General features: G+C 34.2%; 1 pseudogene; it reads left to right on the forward strand.

Moving 5' to 3' along the window:
* Window positions 1–908: 908 nt before the first annotated feature.
* LOC149580047 (protein trichome birefringence-like 6) overlaps window positions 909–15,045 on the forward strand; it is an 80,302-nt pseudogene continuing 66,165 nt past the window's right edge.

The following is a 15,045-nucleotide window of genomic DNA, read 5'->3' on the forward strand; positions in this document are numbered from 1 at the left end:
GGGTGAACAGAGAAAATTAGGGGCTTAAATTTGACGTCTAAACGACTGTCTCGGTAGCTCAAAATAGCCCTTGTATGACGGTCAGATGACTATCAAATTTATGACTTCTGAAGATTGACGTCAGCGGACAGAGATAACTGCAGCAAATGATGTGGTGTAGGAAAGTGACAGCGTGGATGCTGACTGGATACCATGTTGTTCCCTGAGTGAGATCGCTGATGGCAGCACGGCTCTGACAGGGCTGACTGCAGGGCCTGTGTGGCTGCCGCGTGTCCGTGGGCGGGAGAGTTGAAGTAGTCACCGGTTTGCGGGATTGCGATGCCGGAATGGCGCACTGTCAGCGCCGGATTGTGTGCAGGTTACCGCCGAGATGTGGGAATTTAATCCCACATCGTTGGGGTGTGGGAGCAGTTGGCAGTGGATAAGAAAACTGCCGCAGATACCGTTGTAAACGTGCGCCCTGTTTGGAAGGGGCCGCCGGATTGGCGAGCAAGCCGCTTGAGTTGACTGCGCGGCCGGTGGTTGTTGCCGGATTAATAGCTCGACACCAGAAATTGTCCGCGCCCAATGAAATTAAGGGAGCGTAGAACTATTAAATATTCTGCAATAAATTGAATATTCTGCGGGCTGGGGTTGAAAATGCAGTGCCGCAAAAAAATTTTTTTTTTTTTTTTCGGACAACAATAATTTCGAAAAAAAATCCGAAAATACAGAGAAAAAATGCCAAAATTGGCAGAATTAAATAGATCCAAAAAATAAATTAATCAGATCGTAAGATTATCATACCAGATTCGCAGATCGGGCCTTCGGGTTCCGATTTGCAAAAAAAAAATTTGCCTCCCAGTTGACTATGGCCTAAAATAGGCAAGTTTATAGTCAATTTTCACCGAATTTTTGCTCCGGACGCAATGGCGAGGTCCGCTTCGGCTCTAGACGCTCCCAATTGTAGCTGATGCTCCGGATCTGAATCGGGTCTCTTGAAGAGATGAGGCAATGAGGTCTCCAAAGGCTATGTGACGAGTATCTCCCTCAGCTCTGATACCATGTAAGAATCTGCATTAGAGCAGAATTTCCCCAAGACCAAGGAACTCAGATACACAAGCACAGAATAGACCAGAGTATGATCAGAATAACTGTATATTATTCAATTCACTACAAAATACACTAGGAGTGCCTCAATATAAAGGCCTCTGAGATGCACCTAGAGTGCCTAGGAATCAGCACCATGATAAGTCCAACAACTAGGCACATGTCCACCAGATATGGGTTATCCTCCATTATGCACTGAAGTAAGTGTGATGAAGTGAGGATAAGCCTACAAAGGTGAAAACACACACATCAGTGTTGTAGACAACATGTGCTAAATTAGGAGTGCGAAAAACTGTGTTGTCAGCATGACAACTCAGGGAATGATGCAAACTCCTGTGGTGTAGACACCATGTGCATAAATAGAGTGGCGTACTTCTATGTTGTCTACATGACAACTGTAGAAGATGCACAAACTCCTAAGTGTCTCATAAAGAGAAATAATAAAATAATGAAAAATAATAAAATAATTCACTAACCTAAGTTAACTTAAGTAAAGTGTAAATAGTAAATACCTATTTACACCAACAAATAGTGAAGATTCTATGAGGGCAACTAGAATCAAGATATTTAGCCTGCATGATTTGATACCATAATGATTGATGTTTGAAATACATATTCCATACAAGTTTCCCCCCAAAAGCTTGGTTCCTTAAAGAGATGTTCTGAACCCCAGCCCTACCATAGGATTTAGACAAAGACATCTTTTGCAAGAAATTAGAGGTATTTTTCTAGCATTATTCATATTAGAAGACCACAAAAAGTTACGAATGATTTTTTACATTTGAGCAATAACAGAGGATGGAGGTTGAAGAACTGAAAGATAATAATTCAAAATGGAAAGAAGAACTATTTTGAAAGAAGAACCTTCCAAGCTAAGATCCTCCCCTTTAAGCAATTGATGACATTATCCAAAAATGAAGGTTTTTTTGGACCCAAAAAGAAAGGAATCCCCATATAAAGAGAAGGTAGCTCATCCACTAAGAAACCAAGAATGTTAATTAACCTGAGCTTGACTAACTCGGGTGTAAAAAGAAGGAAAACTTTGGATTTGTTCAAGTTAATGACTTAACCAGACCCATTAGTATAAATGTTTAAAATATTCTCAATACACTTGGCTTCCCTAATCGAAGACTTACCAAAAAGAAGAGTATCATCAGCATAGAAATTATGAGTGATGAAAATGTCAGAATTCAATATATGAATGCCTTTCCAGTTAGCTAGGGCCTTCTGACTAAGAATAGCTTACTCAATGTTTTAGGCATAATAATAAATAAAAATGGGGAGAGTGGATTACCTTGGCGAACCACTTGGGTAGCTTGAAAATAGGGCAAAGGCACACCATTAATTATGATTGCAAATGAAGCCCTTGAGAGACACTTTTTAATCCACTTACACCAAGGTTTGGAAAAGCCAAATTTGGCTAAAACAACCAAAAGAAATTCCCAGTCCACTTTATCATAGTCTTTCATCTTGTCTAACTTTTCTACTAATGTGGGTATTTGATAAGATTCAATGGTATAAAGAACTTCCAATGCAACCAGAGCCCCATCTAACGTATCCCTACCCGGGACAAAACCTCCTTGCTAAGGAAAGAGTAAACTGGGAATTAGGAATTTGAGCCTGAGATAAATAGCCTTAGTAATAATCTTATATATTGAGTTGCAAAGAGAAATAGGTCTAAAATCTACAAATGTTACTAGAGATTTCACCTTAGGAATCAAGATGATATTCGTTTTATTGAGACTTTTTAGAATGTACGCTTTCTTCCAAGATTCCTCTAGAACCAAAAGCAGATCAAAACTAATCACATCCTAGCATTTTTGGTAAAACAAGATGGAAAATCCATTGGGACCAAGTGCTTTATCCGAAGCCATAGGGAAAACAATCGCACGAACCTCTTCGACAATGAAAGGTTTCATAAGGAGCTTATTATCTAAATCATATGCAATTTGAAGATAAATAGAGAATCTTAAATTAATATGAGAAAATGTAACTAATGCGATATATGCAAATAAAGTAAATTATTAAAGATAAAAAATATTCTATATGATTTGTGGTTATCTTCCTTAATAGAAAGAAACTACAAAAGAAGTCATGCTTTTTATATTTGTACAAATCATACTTATGTTATTAATATAATAATAGGTTTCATGTCACATGGCCAATCTATTATCAAATCGTAAATACTTTTATTTTTCATTATTACATTTTATAGAATTATGTATGTTCTTGACTATTAGTTTTCATAAAACTTATAAGAGGCAAGACTATTTATATTGTCACCTATTAGTTGATTTTAAAAATGGAAAAATAATAATTTTGCACTCTCTTGTAAATGACATGAAATAAAACCAAAATTAAGGTTGTTGAGTGACCTAATTTTGACTTTCATCTCTCCTACAAAGTAAGACCATTGCATTATTAAGAGACAAGAAAAAGTTATCAAATACTCCAATTTGAAACTCCTGAAATACTTTTCAAAGATACACAAGAATTAAGGAAACATTGTTAGAAATCTAAAAATTATCATGAACATAAATTTTCTAGAAACAATGGCAAATTTTAGCTATCTTAATCCACACCCCCACCCAAAAATAGAAAAATGATAAATTTAGATAGAATTTTGAATTTAAACCAACAAAATAAATGAGCAAGTGTCCTAGTAAGGTAGAGATGACATTAAGAATGTCTGCATATTTTTTGCAATTGAGAAAATCACAATGAGGAATATGTTGGTGGAGGGGATTGTAGAATGTTGAAATTTCAACATTTGAGTTATATGCTGATGGAGGGGACCAAAAACTGAGATGGGATGTATTGACAAGAAGTGCTTAGAAGAATTCATTAAAAAACCAAATAGAGGAGAACATAACATAAACTTGTTTATCTCACTATCGATGGAGGAGAGAAAGTGCATCGAGATAGTGTGGATATCTTTCAAATCCTTTTTCCTCCATTAACCTCCACGTTTTCTTGCTACCCACAATCACTCTTTTCATTTTTGAGATATCTCCAAGGATGATGAGTGCTTGAGATTGCAATGGCGAAGCATAATATCACTAGAATGTAATTCAAATTAGGGTTAAACAATATAGTACTCTATTAGATTAGGTTTAGGGTTCAGGTTCATATTAACAAATAAGATCCTATATCATGAGTTCAAGATTAAGTTATATTTAAAGTAACATATCGCAATAATTGATTTAAGATATCTTAGTAATAACATCATGCTTTGAGATTATTTATTCAATACTAATATGATATAAATTTTGTAAAATTATGTTTAAAATATTTGAGAATATAAATATGTTTTAAAGTTGATCAAAAGGTGACTTAAAAAAATTCTGCCCATAATTTTAAATAAACATTATTTAATTATTAGTACAATAAAACTTAATGATAGAATACACAATCATGATCACAAACTAAAAGTTTAAAATGAAATATTCTAAATCTCTTAATAATAATAACAACAAAATTGATGAGATATACAATAAACCTTAGATTTAAATAACTGACATGCCAAAGAAACCACTACAATTTTTTTAAAATTTTTCCTATCTATAATTGCCCAGACATGAAAATTAGAATGCACCACTTGTCCTCTCACATAATCAAATAGTATTTGTCATTTTCTCATCAAGACATACATTATGAATGCTATACTTACACACAAAAATATCCATCTTAGGTCATCCCCACGTTCCCAACAAAAAATCTTGTGCAACAAAGAAAATATGCTATATCTTAACCGCATTACCAAAGTCTTCCATTAAACATATAATTGAGTTACAACATCATAGTTTTCCACAAGATATTTCATATCAAGGTGTCGGCAGCCAGGGGCCCACACGCTGACGTCACCGTGCGCCATGACTTTGATACTGTTCTAATCTGCCACGTGGACAGTCACCTTCGCTCGTGGGTCCGGCGGCTTAGAAATCAAATTGCGTGGGACCCGCTGTTGATGGGTATTATCGCTGTTGCTGACGTAAGCGAATAGAAGAGTCCAAAGGAAAATGAAGTTCTCCCGTACGCACACTCCAACATCTTTGGAATGCTCCTCTGGAATGAAATAGACCGGAGATATTTGGCAATGGAGTCAGGCGTGGCGCATTTGGGAGACATGGTGGTTTGTCATGATCCTCCGGTGGGACCATAGCTAAATTATTTATTTGAATGAAAGATTTCATGTTGATCTCAAAGTACCAAGTTTAGGTATGTTATACCTCTTTTTTATCAAGAATTAAGGGTTGAGAAGTATTTATTCTTGGGTGTATGTTGATATGTCTTTGCTCGAGAGTTATCAATTGGAAAACATCAATTTCATGTGTGTTGACATGTCTTTGATTGAGAGCCAAGAATTGAAAAAATATTCATTTTGTGAGCTTCTATTGAGATGTCTTTGATTGAGAGCCAAGAACTCAAAAACATCCATTTCATGATTGAGAGGCAAGAAATGAAAAATACCCATTTCGTGAGCATATGTTGATATGTCTTTGATTGAGAGGGAAATATCCATTCTAGGAGAGTACGTTGATGCAAATTTTATTGAGAGCCCAAAATTGATAGATATACATTCGTAAGCATATGTTCGGATGTCTTTGAAGCCCATAACTAAAAAAAAATTCCCTTTTGCAAGTGTATGTTGATGTCTTTGATATAGAGGCAAGAAAAATATCCATTTTGCGAGTGTATGTTTATATCTCTTCAATTGAGAGTCAAGCATTGAAAAGTATCCGCTAGTGATTGTATGTTCATCTCTTCAATTGAGAGTCAAGAATTATGAAGTATCTAGTTTTTGATCATATGTCGACATCTGTCTGATTGAGAATCAAGAATTGAAAAATATAAGTTCATGAGTGTTTGTTGATATCTCTTCAACTAAGAATAAAAAATTGAGTAGTATCTAATCTATAAGGTATGTTTATATCTTTTTAACTAAGAGCCAAGAATTGATAAAAATTCTACTCCAAGAATGTACATTGATATCTCTTTGAATAAGAGAATAATTGAAAAAACACATTAATTAGCATATGTTGATATCTATGTGGCTGAGAGATAACAACTGAAATGCATCCACTCATGAGCATATACATATATCTTTGATTGAGAGTCAGGTATTAAAAAATATCCAACATGAGGATATGTTGATATCTTGTTGATTGAGAGTTAAGAATTGAAAAGTATCCAATTTGTTAGCATACGTCAATACCTCTTCAATTGAGCATAAAAAAACTGAAAAACATCCACTCCATGAGCATATGTATATTTTTTTGATCGAGCTCACCAAGAATTGGAAAATGCCCACTCCTTAAGTGTATTGTGATATTTGTGCGAATAGGTCACAAACTAAAGGATTTCCACTTCACAAATGCCAAGTACGTTATCTCTTCTACTAAAAAGTATCCACTCTATTAGCCTATGTTGATATTTGTTCAACTAAGAGTCAAGAACTTATAGTATCCACTCAATGGGCATATGCCAATAAGAGTCCATAACTAAAAGGTATTCACTCAGCCAACATTTATGATATATCTCTAACAAAGAAGGAAAAACAAAAAAAAATCATTTCTATCAAAATTACACCAAACATAATCTTGTTCGTCCAAAGACTAAATCCAATTATTTTGACATATCTTCAAATAAGAACCAAGATATGACAAAGTGTCCACTTCACGAGTGTATTTTGATATATCTGCAATGCAGAGTTAAGAACTAAGAAGTATCCACTTTGCTAGTGTATGTTGATATCTCTTTGCTTGAGAGCCAAGAACTAAAAAGTCTCCACACTGTAAATACATGTTGATATCTCTTCAACTAGGAAGCAAAAAGTAAACTTTTTTCCATTATGCTACAATTACCCCAAACACAATCTTGTCCATGCAAAGAATGACACCAATTATGTTGACATTTCTTTGAACAAGAACCAAGAACTGAAAATGTATCCACTTCACGAGCATATAACTAAGAAGTATCCACCATACAACTGAGACCTAAGAACTGAGAAGTATCTGCATTGCAAATGCATGTAGCTATCTCGTGGAGTGAGAGCGAACCACAATATCCCTTCTGTTGAGAACTAAGAATTGAACATAATCAAATTTGTGACATCTCTTTGACTAAGAGACAAGAACCGAAAAATATCAACCCCACAATGTATCTTCCACCAAGAACCATATCCACTTTATGATATCTCTTCGACTAAAAATCTAAGAAAAATATATACTCTTCGCTATCTCAACTAAGAACCTAGAGTATATCCATTCTACCAAGATTGCCCTAAACACAATCCCCAGTTGATTGGCAATCCAAACCTTCAGTTAACAACTATTTTAAATTAAAAACTTCCCATTTAAAATTTTTGAAGTGGGGCTCTTTTCTTTGGGTGACGGCCCTCCCTTGGTGAATGGCGTGGCCACGGAAGGAGAAGATGGGGCCGGTGTGTTTGACAAGCTTTAAATTCTAATGGAGTTTGGAAGATGACGCGTAGCTATGCCTGGTTCGAAAAAGGAGAAAATGACGCGTTGAAGTTAATGGCCACAACCAGATTTTCTATTGTGGGATGACCAAGGTACACTTCTTTTGACAATGATTGGAATTTGGATATTTATATTATTATATATTTATGACTTTAGTTCAACTATGGATGGGCATGACAGACCAAATGTATGGAGTATAATAAACAGTACACTCACGTGATTGTTTGACCTTTCATTCAGTGAATTGGTTTTCAAACATGGCAAACTTAGTTTTGTCGGTGCTTCAACATATGAACACAATCTAGCTTTGAAAATTATGTTTATGGACTTGAAATATCTATGTGGGGGCTGGTATCTTATCCATATGAGTTAGATAAGCTAGGATCTTCCACACTGTCTTCTTACCCCCACATTCCTTTGTGGTCTATAAGCCTTTGGTTATGTGGACAGGATTCATTTTGGGCATAGTGGTCGAGATTTGTTCTTAGAATGTCTGGTTGAAATTTTGATTTTTTAAAAGTCTGATTTAGATTGTTTTGTATTTTCTTAATCAAATTTTTATGGAAGATTTTCTACAAGTTGTTTTGCCTATTTTGCCTATTTGGGAGAGGAGTAAAGTTTTAGATTTAATCTTTGCTCCTTTTTTAAAGCTAAGAGCCAACAATGGAGGGATGTCCATTTTGTGAAATTTGTATTGTGCACAATCTCAACATATCCTTTTCGATGTTGGAGCATTGCACTTGACACAGGTTTATTCTTGGTAGGTTGTTAAGAATCTTTTGTCTTCACTATAAGATCAAGAACTCGTCGATAAAATATTGATTTTTATTAAAAGTTTTTCCTTTTATTTTTATTTTTTGTCATTGCAGCTTCTAGTTTTGATGCAAGAATTTATTTATACACAATCTAAACAAGAAGCAACACCAACAATTACTACATATTGTGGAAAAATAAGTTATATTATTACTTGGGTAAATTAGCAAATTAGAGTACATGTTATCTCATTGATTGATGAGAGCACATGGAACATCTAGCTAATTTGATTGTTTGATTCATAGTAGTTAGGTGTCAAAGTTTCAATCATACTCTTAATTAGGCATTTATCTTTTGGTTTCATTAAACTTTGTTCCCAATATTTTATAGTGAGTTTCCTTTCATGATCAAAATTTTTAAGCCACAAATATTTGATTAATAGTTTTGTAGTTTCTCATTAGTTAGATCCCCAATCATTCATAAAACTTTACTCTTTTGGGAATTTAATTTTGGATGTGTCCTTATTGGTCTACTTATTAAAGACTACCCACAATTCCTAAACCCTAGCCCTCTCTAAACACTAGTCCTCTTGAGTTTGATGATAGATATTGTTTTAGTATAACACATTATAGATTAAATTAAACTCTTTGAACTAACTGAGTGACATGTTTCTATTATGTTTTTGTGCTTTGGATTTCTTAGAACTATACCTAAAGCTCAAATCATGTTGGGATCCCAAAGACTATTTTCCAAAAAAGTCTTCTACAATAAAAGATATAGTATAATCTTGATCATACTTTCTATGCATGTTTATTCATGTAATTGCATGATATGATTTAGTGAAGTTATAAATGTGCTAGTTTAGTACACCAATCTATTCATGAAGATTTTATGACTAAAATATCTAATTGCTTAATGCGTCCTTGACAATGCATATGCAATAAAAACAACTATGAGTACAAGGGATATCGTCTTGCATCAAAGATATTTTCACCCTGGATAGGTATTAGAGGTATACAAATCTTTGAGATATCTATGATCATAAGTTCTTGTAGAGGGTTAATTTTGAAGGAGATGGAATACTCGTGCCTTAAATCATGAGAAAGTTAGGGTTGGTGTAGGTTTCCACTTTTATTGTTTCCTTCCAATCTTTAAAATTAGTCTTGGCCCATGCCAATGTATAAAATCAAAATTAAATAAAGATATTAGGTCCTACAGACCAAATCATATTATCTACATCAATTTAGATATAATTAAATGATTGTTTGAGCTTCCTAGCCATTCTCAATATAGTATTGTAAATACAAAGGACATAATTACAATGAGATAATAACTTCATAAGTTGCCAAATTTATAAAGATAACTTATTATTGTAGAAAAGGAAGTTTTTAGTGAAAATGATATAAGTTGTCCATAAGAGTGAGTTCTAGTAAGATTATGTGGATTTAATTACCCTTCTTAGTAGGTTCTATATGTTGGAAACAACAATCAGAACAATTATTATGTTGTAATTGATTTTAAACCTTATTGGTAAGACATTTGCTGATAATGTAGAGCACTATATTAGTTGATTGATGAAGAGGAATTTGAAAAGAGAGATAACAAGGTGAATTAGTAAAGTTGTTAAGTATAGAGGAGTAAGTATCATGGAATTACAATGGGCACTTGATCAATTAGTATTTGACAAGATAATGTGTTGTTTGATCATTATATGAAGTGTAGAAGTAATGATTGTATTTAAGAAAAGCATAAGTTTCACCGAGTATCTTGTAGTCAATGAAGAAGTTTAAGCAGAAGATTAAGGAACTTAAGAAATAGTTGAGTGATAGTAGTGACCGAGAGAGATAAAGGTAAACTAAAGTAATGACCAAACACATTATAAGCCGAGCAAGCTAGTGTAAGTTGACCAAGACAAAACAATAGAGACTAAGCTACCTAGTGATGATCGAGTTAAAGAATATAGTGATGAATGAATGTCAACACACTAGTAGTTTGAGAAAGAATCAAGATTTGAGGCCACAACAATTATGATGAGTTTGATGATGTGAAGGATTGCACTACTGCAAAGAAAATGTGGGATAAGTTGGCACAAATTCATGAATGATACAAAAATGTGTTGAATGTTAAAGCTGAAAGTTTGAGAGGCAAGCTTGATGACATGAGAATGCAAGGAGAAACGGTTGCACAATATTGTGGCTAAACCAAAGAAGTGATGAATGCAATTCGAGGAGCTAGAGTAGACACATTTGAAGAGAATGTGATCAACAAGGTATTAGCAATTTTATTTCTCATCTATTCTATTAGAGTATCTAAAATACAAGAACTGAGATGTACACCTGGTAATGATCTAACCGTTGATAGTTTGATTGGTAGACTCATTGCATTTGAATTGTCAAATTTTGATAATTCTACACCTTTTAGTGTTGAATGTGCTTTCAAGTCTCAACTAACCCTTGATGGATCTAAAAGAAGAAAAATTTGAAAAAGTAAGCCCGCCGATAGTGATAATGAATTAGATGATGATTTTGAAGCATTATTGGCAAGAAGGCTACCAAGAGGAAAAGGCAAATACAAAGGTAAACTTCCAATAATTTGTTTTACATGTAACAAGGTTGGCCATATTGCAATAAGGTGTCTTGATAGGGATGAAAAGGAGGAAAGGAAATACAACAAATACCGAGGAAGGAGAGACAAAAAAGATAACAAACTCTACAAGGGAAAATATAAGAAATCTTGTTACATTGCTAAAGAAGGTGGTTCTGAAAGTGATTTTGATGAACATGATAATGATGAAAAACTTGAGAAAACTGCTCTTATTTCACATGTGAGTAAGAATGATAAATGGATAATTGATAGTGGTTGCTCACGTCATATGACTGGTGATACAAGTAGTTTTGAAAAGTTAGAACACTATAATGGAAGTTGTGTTAAGTTTGGAAATGATGCACCATGTTAAGGGAAAGGTAAATGATCTATTATATTGAATGACAAGATTAGATGTGATAATGATTAATGGGTTGATGAACTAAAATATAATTTGTTGAGTGTGGCACAACTGAGCAATTTAGTCTACCAAGATGAATTTTAAAACTATGATGCTACTGGTGAACTGATTGGAAGTGGAGAGAAAATAAGAGGTAACTTGTTCTATCTAGACCTATCTAAAAATACATGTTTATTTGCACAATTTGAAGATGTTTGGTTAAGGCATAAAAGGTTATCTCATGTGAACTTTGATAATTTATAAGCATTAGTAAGATGGAAAGAGTAAGAGGATTACTAAGGTTGAGAAAATATAATAAAGTGATGTGCCAACAATGTCAAATGAGAAAAATGACAAAGTCTAGTTTCAAAAGCAAGACCTATTCTTTTGATGATATCTTGGAGTTGGTTCATACTAATTTATGTGGTCCTATTGGAGTGCAAAGTTATTATGGTGATAAGTACTTTATCTTATTTGTTGATGATTTCTCTAGAATGATGTTTGTGATGTTTCTTAAAGAAAAATATGATTCTTTTCAAATGTTTAAGTGGTATTTGGCTAGAGTTAAAAATAAAATAGGTAAAAATATAAAATGCTTGAGATTAGATTGAGGAGGTGAATTCATATCAAAGGATTTTAATACATTTTGCAATGACAAATGAATCAAAAGAAAAAATTTAGCACCAAGGACTCCACCACAAAATGGGATGGATGAAAGAAGGAATAGATGAATCATGGACTGTGCAAGAATATTGATGATGGAAGTATACATTTATTAAGTAGAACCACATACCTTACTTGAACTAGAGAAAGTGATTGTCGAGCATCATCATACTAGCACTACCAAGTATCACTCAAGAAGATCTTCCAAGACTTAACAAGCTTCTGAGCATCAGGCTATATGAGACAAGTCACAGAGAGAGGAAATCAAACACCAGACAAAGGAAGTTGAGTTACAACAAGAAACACCTATAGGAGATGAGCATGTTGGACCTAGTAAACTACAACAAGGAGAAATAAGATCCAAACCTTTCTTAGAAAAATACACAAGGAGACACAACACACCAGATCAAATAATTGGAGACAAAGATTCAAGAGTCATGACAAGAAATAAGTTAAAGAATGATGCATGTTTACTATGTAAGTTTGAGCCAAGAGTAGTTAAAGATTCTTGGAGAATGAAGACTGGATTAGAGTAATGAATGAGGAAATTGATCAAATAGAAAAGAAAAAGACATGGATATTGGTACCAAGGCCAAAGGCTAAGAATGTGATTAGAACAAAGTGGGTATTCAAAAATAAGTTGAATGAGAAAGGTGAAGTCACAAGGAACAAAGAGTGATTAGTTTGTAAGGAATATGCACAAGAGGAAGGAATTGACTATAGAGAGACATTTTCCCCATTTGCAAGGTTGGAAGGAGTAAGTATATTACTTGCATATGTGTTGATCTCAGATTGGTTTTGACAAGTGAGTGTTAACACACTTAAGTCATTTACTTAGTTCATGCCAAACAAGTAGTACATGTTGAGCACAACATGTATATTATAGAGCATGTTGAGTTCACAGTGAGTGTCGAGTCACTCAAGTGTTGAGCAGACAGTGTATGCTGAGTGATTCAGGAGCTAAGAAAATAGTGGATGCTAAGTGATATAGATGTTGAGTCACAACATAGAGAACAATATATGCTGAGCATCAGAGACTTCAGGTGTTGAGTAAGACACTTTTGATGTATTTGTCTATATTGGCACAAACAACTATGCAAACCATTTTTGAGCTGACTCAAGGATGAATTACAATATTTTGGAGATACAGAAAAATCTTAAGTTAGATTCCCAATGCAATTACATGCAACCAATCAAAAAATGGGAAGGACTAAGTAGCGAAATGGATGGATCTCAGCTATAGATTCATACCTAACCCTAAGTCACCAAAGTATTCTTAAGGAAGACAAACCCTAAACTCTATAACGAGTGTGTAAGGTGTTGAAGAAAAGTATAGAGAAGTATGCATGCACAAATAGAGCATTCATGGTGGCTAAGGAGTTATGAAGTGAGAGAACATTGCAGAATTAGTTAGAGTAGAACAGAGGAAAGAGGATAGTATATAGAAAAGAGACATCTGATCAAGAAGGATCAAGAAGACATCAATTTAGAGGTGATCTATCATTAGGAATACAAGTGCTAACTGTAGGATCAATGATAAGACATTCTAACAGGTGATTTCAGTCAAAATCTCTTAACAGAGTAGTCCTAACAGGTTGTATTGAAATCGTTTAACACGGTGCTTACTTAATTGTGAGATAAAGTCCTTTAGCAAAACATATCCCTAAATCTATTAAGCAAATACAAGCCCTTATTTCTCCTAGTAACTCATGAAATGACACAGATCTGCAGTAGCTAAATGCAAATCTAGAATATTCACAAGCTGAGTGAGGGCATTCTATTTAGGTCCTTCAACATAAAATGGAAAGAACGTTTAATTAATAATGTTGATTTCAACAAAACCCTCATATATGCAGCAATAAGACTTAATGATCCTATAGTTGATCAGTGCCTTAACCATTAGGAAAATCCATGAATCAAATGCATACATATGGATATTTGATACTTATACGTATATTCAGACATACGATCTATCTATTCAACTTGTAAATAGACATCAGTGCTCAATCTTAATCTCATTCTTACATGATATCCCCATCAGCAAACTTGCAACCCTGTTATTTCCTTGAAGCATTTACGTAACTACTTGAGTTACAGGCAATAATGAAATAACATACAGCCTTAAGGGACTGTAACTACAATCTAGGCTCTTTGTTCAGAGATTGTAAAACATTGAAAATCACTAATAAAGGAGACAAGAATCAGAAGGAAACTAATGAAATTCATGTTCCTTTGTATTAATTTCCCTGAAACAATACATTTAAATGCATGCAATCAAAACATGAAAACACCTAACATGTCAAAACTTGCTGTATTAACCTTCCTACTACTGCTCACATGAGAGAAATTGCTAAAAAATGGAGGTGGAATCACAGTTTTGGATCCAAAGAAATGGTCTCACAAAATGACTGCAAATTTCCTACCAACAATGGTTTCTCAGTAACAAAAAATTGGAACCATTACCAAGAGAAAGAAAAAGATAGATATAGGAAGAAGAAAATCCCAGATTGAATCTACAATTGACATGTGTCCCTTTAGGATTCCCTCTCTTAGCAACTGAACTGTAGTGCCTCTCCCATTTAACTTTTGTAAGTCGTCCTGATGGATGCACCCTTGCTGATCTTTTGTTGTGAGATATCATGATTGTGACCTTGAGTGGTCTACACCGTTGAGGTGTTTGGGTTTATGTTTCTTTATCAGTTGCTTTGATTATGCTTTTATCTGATCTATGAGATTATGATATGATTTTTGGTTCACTGAGGTTTGTGCCAGTGGTTGCCAGGATCGATGTGGTATCATGAGGTTGTTCCATGATTACCCTGAGATGTGTGCAGAGATTTCACTGTGTACTATTATCATGCTACACGGGACTAGGTTCCTGTAGTAGTGGTTAGTCATGTTTAGGACTATGGTTGTTTATATGTTTTAAATGCCTTTTTATGCAGAGTAATCAATCATTATTAAATGCTTAAGTAATTAGAATGGATTGTTCATGTTGGATTCTTTGGTTATGTGCTGTGAACATTTACCTTGTTATATTTTTTATTAGAGAGATATTTGTTACTCATGTGATGT

Source organism: Cupressus sempervirens, chromosome 1, assembly GCF_028749045.1.
Source record: "Cupressus sempervirens isolate cs-2001-9-10 chromosome 1, ASM2874904v1, whole genome shotgun sequence".
Taxonomy (NCBI): Eukaryota; Viridiplantae; Streptophyta; class Pinopsida; order Cupressales; family Cupressaceae; genus Cupressus; species Cupressus sempervirens.